An 8860-nucleotide genomic window follows, 5' to 3' on the forward strand; every position below is an offset into this window, starting at 1 on the left:
TCGGGGCTCCAATCACAAGGATACTCATTTGCTCTTCATACACATGATTTCACAACCTCAATAAGGAAGGTGATGACAAGTAGGGGCCCATACACCCTACCCCTTTTTCCCTCCTCTCACCATGAAAGGAGACTCTCACCAATGAGGTCCAACTAAAGCCCTACCCCCATACATGGCCACTTCTTCCCTATCCAAGGGTGAGTGATGCCATCACAATCCCCATGAAAACTCAAAGAACAAGGTCTCAACAAAGCAAGAAATGAAATCCAAAACAAGGTAAAATTCCCTCCAATATCCTCCCAATACACACAACATAAAAAGACAAGAACCTTCACAATACTATAAACAAGATTCACACATGATCAACAAAAAGGAAAGCTAAGCCCATGAGAGAGAAATTCCTACGTCCACAAGTGTTATGGCAACAATGGAAGTTTTTGAGAAGAGCTTCTTTCCTTTCTCCTTCCTTCAATCTTTAAGCTTGCTCTCTAAAACTAGAGATTGGGTAACCCCCTTCACTACTTCCCAAGTGCCTCTAAATAAGGATCTACTTAACTAGGCTTAGGGTAAACCCCTTGGTGGAGTCAAGGTCACCAACCTATGAAGTGACAACCAATTTTCGAATTCAAGCAAAGATGGAGTGTTTGAGTGACCATAAAGGTCAACCAAGGAGACTTGGGGAGTGGAAAACACTCCCAACCCAAACCCTTACCCTTAGGGTAATTAATTTTGAAGTTTTAAGACTTAAGGATTTAATATGGACAATAAAACTAGGGAAAACAAACTACCAAAAAAAAAACATACACCTTAAAGATGGACTAGGTAAAAAAGAGAATATAGCACAAAATAAACATGGGGTCCAGCTTTTGTCTTCCCATTGGATTTCCTGGCTAAATTTCCTGCACACTCATTGCACACGTCAGTAATTCGAGAAGCACATGTACATATATATATAAAAATACGCTTCAACAATTTTCATGAAATTTAAAACATCCATTCTTCTATGACCTATTCATTCATCTCATTCTACTCATTAAAATTAGAGATTCAAAGTGTTAGTTTGCATTCATTCATTTTTTTTTTTCAGCATATACGTTATAAAACATTAAACTACAAAAATCAAATATCTGAAATAAAGCATCATACATCAAAATCAGCAAAATAATGTTCAGTGCCACAAATAATGCTCTGACATATCGAGCCATAAAAAAAATATATAGTATCATCGAGGCTAGGATGGGTCGAGGCGGGGCCTCACAGCTACGGTTAAAATTCATAGTCAAACCCATTAGATTAATTATTGGAAACTTTGGAAATATATCAATTGCTTTCAGCTTTGGTTATAAATTGTGATCGATTTTTATATAATTTTTTTTTTAAAAAGAAGTTTTTATCAATTGATATTAATATATAAATATATATTTATGTATGTATATATATATGTGTGTGTGTGTGTGTGTGTGTGTGTGTGTGTGTGTGTGTGTGTGTGTGTGTGTGTGTGTGTGTGTGTATAAGTATATGTATAATAGTTATAAATAATTATTTTATTTAAAATGATTTATATAGATGGATCATTTTGTAAAGATAAAAGATTAAAAGAATATGATTAATAATTATAATGAGGAGATAATAATAATTAACTTAATTTAGGTTAATTATTAGAACGTGATATAAATTTTGATATATGCAAATTTTGTTCAATGGAAATGTCATTTTTCAAACAAAGTTTATATGAATAAAATATTATTAGATCAATTAGAAAATTGAGTCTAATGGAGAAACCTTTTTATCCATCAAACAAATACATGGGTTAGATAAAACGTGAAATTTCTCCACATGATATAGTTTGGGAAACATAAACTGAGACTTTTGCATTTGAATTCAAAATTGAAAACTTAGCAAAACCAAAACATGTTTTTACATTGTGTATTCTTTATGCTATTGTTTTGGGTTTTGGGTTGACTAGTGTTGACTAGTTATAGGACGTCTACCAGAGGCTTGGGGGTTTTGTGATTGTGATGTCATGATGATGTTTTAATCTCGATCTTTATAAACCCAACCATGGTTATGTGATGGAATGCTCTATGTATTGGATGTGATTACTGATTGTTTTAGTTGAGATTCTTGTGTATGAGACACTTGACTTAACCATTACTTTTGGTCACCGATCAGTTAGCCTGGGTTATTTTCTAGTTGCCATGATGGGACTAAAATGTGGATTTAATCTTGAGAGCATATCTCATTTTATTAAATTAAATATCTCAAAAAAATCTCTCTTCAGTTCAAAAAGGTAAATTTCCAGTTCACTATTGATCAAAAATGAGTTAAATCAGTTAACTCCTTTTTCTACTCAAATTGAATCAGTTAACTCCTTATTTTACTCTAATTAAATCTGTTAACTCCCTTTAATCTGGAAATCTCCCTTTATGACTGAACTTCACCTTTAATCATGACCGTTGATTGAAATCGATCTAGACCATTGATGAATTCCAGGAAAGTCTATTTAAGAGACCATCATCTCTTCATTTTGAAAGGTTGAATGAGAATTTGCATCAAATTGTTGTTGTAATTCATACTCAGATTTGCTCATATTCACATACACAAAGATCAAGTTTGACCAAAAGTTGACCAGATTTAACCATGGTTGACTAGAGTTGACAAATTTCAGAAAAAAATTTGAAATAATTAAACAAAATTATTTAATTAAATGGAGTACTTACTTCTAATTAATTAAACAAAGTTATTTAATTAAATTTGAAGTTATTGCTAATTAATTAAGTGAAGTTATTTAATTAAATAAGAAAAGTGTCTATAATTAATTAAAGATTATTTAATTAAATAGAAAAAGTAATTATGAGAGCATATCTCGTTTTATTAAATTAAATATCTCAACAAAATCTCTCTTCAGTTCAAAAAGGGAAATTTCCAGTTCACTATTGATCAAAAATGAGTTAAATTAGTTAACTCCTTTTTCTACTCAAATTGAATCAGTTAAGCCCACATTTTACTCAAATTAAATCTGTTAACTCCCTTTAATTTAGAAATCTTCGTTTATGACTGAACTTCACCTTTAATTCTGACCATTGATTGAAATCGATCTCAACCGTTGATGAATTCCAGGAAAGTCTATTTAAGAGACCCTCATCTCTTCATTTTGAAAGGTTGAATGAGAATTTGCGTCGAATTGTTGCTGAAATTCATACTCACATTTGCTCATATTCACATACGCTAAGATCAAGTTTGACCAAAAGTTGACCAGATTTAACCACGGTTGACTTGAGTTGACTAATTTTGAAAAGAATTTTGAAATAATTAAACGAAATTATTTGATTAAATGGAGTACTTACTTCTAATTAATTAAACAAAGTTATTTAATTAAATGTGAAGCCATTCCTAATTAATTAAATGAAGTTATTTAATTAAATAAGAAATGTTTCTCTAATTAATTAAAGATGATTTAATTAAATAGAAAAAGTAATTATGAGAGCATATCTAATTTTATTAAATTAAATATCTCAACAAAATCTCTCTTCAGTTCAAAAAGGGAAATTTTCAATTCACTATTGATAAAAAATGAGTTAAATCAGTTAACTCCTTTTTCTCCTCAAATTGAATCAATTAACTCCTTATTTTAATCAAATTAAATCTGTTAACTCTCTTTAATTTAGAAATCTCTCTTTATGACTGAACCTCACCTTTAATCTGGACCGTTGATTGAAATCGATCTAAATCGAAGATGAATTTCAAGAAAGTCTATTTAAGACACCCTCATCTCTTCATTTTGAAAGGTTGAATGAGAATTTGCATCAAATTGTTGTGGAATTCATACTCACATTTGCTCATATTCACATACGCAAAGATCAAGTTTGACCAAAAGTTGACTAGATTTAACCACGATTAACTTGAGTTGACTAGTTTCGAAAAGAATTTTGAAATAAATAAACGAAATTATTTAATGAAATGGAGTACTTACTTCTGATTAATTTAAAAAAGTTATTTAATTAAATGAGAAGTCACTCCTAATTAATTAAATGAAGTTATTTAATTAAATAAGAAAAGTGTCTCTAATTAATTAAATATTATTTAATTAAGTAGAAAAAGTAATTATGAGAGCATATCTCATTTTATTAAATTAAATATCTCAACAAAATCTCTCTTTAGTTCAAAAAGCGAAATTTCCAATTCACTATTGATCAAAAATGAGTTAAATCAGTTAAGTCCTTTTTCTACTCAAATTGAATCAGGTAACTACTTATTTTACTCAAATTAAATCTGTTAACTCCCTTTAATTTGGAAATCTCCCTTTATGACTGAACTTCACATTTAATTCTGACCGTTGATTGAAATCGATCTGAACCATTGATGAATTCCAGCAAAGTCAATTTAAGAGACCCTCATCTCTTCATTTTGAAAGGTTGAATGAGAATTTGCATCAAATTGTTACTGAAATTCATACTCATGTTTGCTCATATTCACATACGTAAAGATCAAGTTTGACCAAAAGTTGACCAGATTTAACCACGATTGACTTGAGTTGACTAGTTTCAAAAAGAATTTTTAAATAATTAAACAAAATTATTTAATTAAATGGAGTACTTACTCCTAATTAATTAAATAAAGTTATTTAATTAAATGAGAAGCCATTCCTAATTAATTAAATGAAGCTATTTAATTAAATAAGAAAAGTGTCTCTAATTAATTAAATATTATTTAATTAAATATAAAAAGTAATTATGAAAGCATATCTCATTTTGAAATAATTAAATATCTCAACAAAATCTCTGTTCAGTTCAAAAAGGGAAATTTTTAGTTCACTATTGATAAAAAATGAGTTAAATCAGTTAACTCATTTCTCTACTCAATTTGAATCAGTTAACTCCTTATTTTACTCAAATTAAATATGTTAACTCCCCTTAATTTGGAAATCTCCCTTTATGACTGAACTTCACCTTTAATCCAGACCGTTGACTGAAATCGATATCAACTGTTGATGAATTCCAAGAAAGTCTATTTAATTTGAAAAGAATTTCTCTAATTAATTAAAGTGTCTCTAATTAGTTAAATAAGAAAAGTTTCTCTAATTAATTAAATATTATTTAATTAAATAGAAAAAGTAATTATGAGAGCATATCTCATTTTATTAAATTAAATATCTCAACAAAATCTCTCTTCAGTTCAAAAAGGGCAATTTCTAGTTCACTATTGATAAAAAATGAGTTAAGTCAGTTAACTCCTTTCTCTACTCAAATTGAAACAGTTAACTCCATATTTTACTCAAATTAAATTTGTTAACTCCCTTTAATTTGTAAATCTCGCTTTATGACTGAACTTCACCTTTAATCCTGACCGTTGACTGAAATCGATCTCAACCGTTGATGAATTCCAAGAAAGTCTATTTAAGAGACCCTCATCTCTTCATTTTGAAAGGTTGAATGAGAATTTGCATCGAATTGTTGCTGGAATTCATACACACATTTGCGCATATTCACATATGCAAAGATCAAGTTTCACCAAAAGTTTACTAGATTTAACCACGGTTGACTTGAGTTGACTAGTTTCGAAAAGAATTTTGAAATAATTAAATAAAATTATTTAATTAAATGGAGTACTTACCTCTAATTAATTAAAAAAATTTATTTAATTAAATGAGAAGCCATTCCTAATTAATTAAATGAAGTTATTTAATTAAATAAGAAAAGTGTCTCTAATTAATTAAAGATTATTTAATTAAATAGAAAAAGTAATTATGAGAGCATATCTCATTTTATTAAATTAAATATGTCGACAAAATCTCTCTTCAGTTCAAAAAGAGAAATTTTCAGTTCACTATTGATAAAAAATGAGTTAAATCTGTTGACTCCTTTTTCTACTCAGATTGAATCAATTAACTCCTTATTTTACTCAAATTAAATCTGTTAACTTCTTTTAATTGAGCAATCTCTCTTTATGACTGAACTTCACCTTTAATCCTGTCCGTTGATTGAAATTGATCTCAATAGTTGATGAATTTCAGGAAAGTCTATTTAAGAGACCCTCATCTTTTCATTTTGAAAGGTTGAATGAGAATTTGCATCGAATTGTTGTTGGAATTCATATTCACATTTTCTCATATTCAGATATGCAAAGATCAAGTTTGACCAAAAGTTGACCAGATTTACCCACGGTTGACTTGAGTTGACTAGTTTCGAAAAGAATTTTGAAATAATTAAACGAAATTATCTAATTAAATGGAGTACTTACTTCTAATTAATTAAACAAAGTTATTTAATTAAATGAGAAGCCATTCCTAATTAATTAAATGAAGTTATTTAATTAAATAAGAAAAGTGTCTCTAATTAATTAAAAATTACTTATTTAAATAGAAAAAGTAATTCTGAGAGCATATCTCATTTTATTAAATTAAATATCTGAACGAAACCTCTCTTCAGTTCAAAAAGGGAAATTTCCAATTCATTATTGATCAAAAATGAGTTAAATCAGTTAACTCCTTTTTCTACTCAAATTGAATCAGTTAACTCCTTATTTTACTCAAATTAAATCTGTTAACTCCCTTTAATTTGGAAATCTCCCTTTATGACTGAACTTCACCTTTAATCCTAACCGTTGATTGAAATTGATCTCAACCGTTGATGAATTTCAGGAAAGTCTATTAAAGAGACCCTCATCTCTTCATTTTGAAAGGTTGAATGAGAATTTGCATGGAAATGTTGCTGGAATTCATACTCACGTTTCTCATATTCACATATTTAAAGATCAAGTTTGACCAAAAGTTGACTAGATTTAACCACGATTGACTTGAGTTGTCTAGTTTCGAAAAGAATTTTGAAATAATTAAATAAAATTATTTAATTAAACGGAGTACTTACTTCTAATTAATTAAACAAAGTTATTTAATTAAATGAGAAGCCATTCCTAATTAATTAAATGAAGCTATTTAATTAAATAAGAAATGTGTCTCTAATTAATTAAAGATTATTTAATTAAATAGAAAAAGTAATTATGATAGCATATCTCATTTTATTAAATTAAATATCTCAACAAAATCTCTCTTCAGTTCAAAAAGGAAAAATTTCAGTTCACTATTGATCAAAAATGAGTTAAATCAGTTAACTCCTTTTTCTACTCAAATTGAATCAGCTAACTCCTTATTTTACTCAAATTAAATCTGTTAACTCCCTTTAATTTTGAAATCTCCCTTTATGACTAAACTTCACCTTTAATCCTGATCGCTGATTGAAATCAATCTCAACCGTTGATGAATTTCAAGAAAGTCTATTTAAGAAACCCTCATCTCTTCATTTTGAAAGTCTGAATGAGAATTTGCATCAAATTGTTGTTGGAATTCATACTCACATTTGCTCATATTCACATACGCAAAGATTAAGTTTGACCAAAAGTTGACCAGATTTAAATGAAATTATTTAATTAAATGAAGTACTTACTTATAATTAATTTAACAATGTTATTTAATTAAATGAGAAGCCATTCCAAATTAATTAAATGAAGTTATTTAATTAAATGAGAAGAGTGTCTCTAATTAATTAAATATTATTTAATTAAATAGAAAAAGTAATTATGAGAGCATATCTCATTTTATTAAATTAAATATCTCAATAAAATCTCTCTTGTAGTGCCTACCCTCGTTCATATCTTTTCTGGACATTGTTAATATTATCAGACTATGATAGACTAGTTTTATGTTTATAGATTAGTGGTATTGTTTTGACATTATCAGACATTATGTTATGGATTCAGTGGTTATAAGATGAGATCATTTAGACTTTACATTTCATGCATACATGATGATCATTATATTATTTTTAGTTATTATTGATGATTAGATGGATGGTTTATTATCTTATGTGTTTTATTATGGATACTTACCCCATACTTGCATGTGTATGGTGTTCGTGTTTTCTTATTGTATAGTGTTTCTGATGTGGTTAAGGAAGGGAGTCGTAGTCACCTCCTTAGTCAGTATTTACACAATGCACCACTTCCTGTCGTTGTCTCTTTAGCTTAACATTACATATATTATATGTACATGCATGGTTTTTCTGCAGGTTGCAGGTACCGGGTATCGACTTCCCTAAATTGCCAGGATGAGCGTACCCTATTATACTATCTCAATGATAAGAGAAGGGAGATAAATTCTCAAGTCCAAATCTCAAACCCTTAAACCAATTGTCCTAGTGAGGTAGGACAAGTATCTGGATATTTTACCCACCAAATGTGTCGGATGACATAATTCGTGATTTTTAACCCTTTAGACAAATTTTGAGTCATTTGATCTATGCTGGGTTTTCATATTCTATCTTGGAGGTCTATGGTGAATTATCTATTAATTAAGTCTTAATAAATAGATTTAATTAATAAATTAATGATTTGAGAAAATTAATATAAAATATCATGTTATTTGATATTTTGATTATAATTAATTAAATGTGAATTATTGAGAAAAAATGAATTAAATAAAAGAATATTAGAAATTAAAATTAATAATAATTATAAAATAATAATAAAGTAACAAATAAATAATAATAATAAAATTTATAAAGTTAATATGAAAGTTATAAATATTTAAATAGAAATTATATAAAAAGTAAATTGGAGTTATAAGCTTGCATGGGAATTAACACACTTCTCTATTTCTCATGTGTCAACAACATGGGGGTTAGTGAATCAATTAAGCACATGGTGTCTACAACCCTATGGCTCATCTTGAAGGTTGGAAAAGACCCATGCTTAGTTGGTGACACCTTCCAGCTGTTTCTAGAAGCATTCTAGATGTTTCCTGAAAGCTCTTTATATTCAGGCATTCATAGAAGCTTAGACACAGCGTCGGAAGAGCAATTGGAGC

This window comes from Cupressus sempervirens, chromosome 11 (assembly GCF_028749045.1).
Source record: "Cupressus sempervirens isolate cs-2001-9-10 chromosome 11, ASM2874904v1, whole genome shotgun sequence".
Lineage (NCBI taxonomy): Eukaryota > Viridiplantae > Streptophyta > Pinopsida > Cupressales > Cupressaceae > Cupressus > Cupressus sempervirens.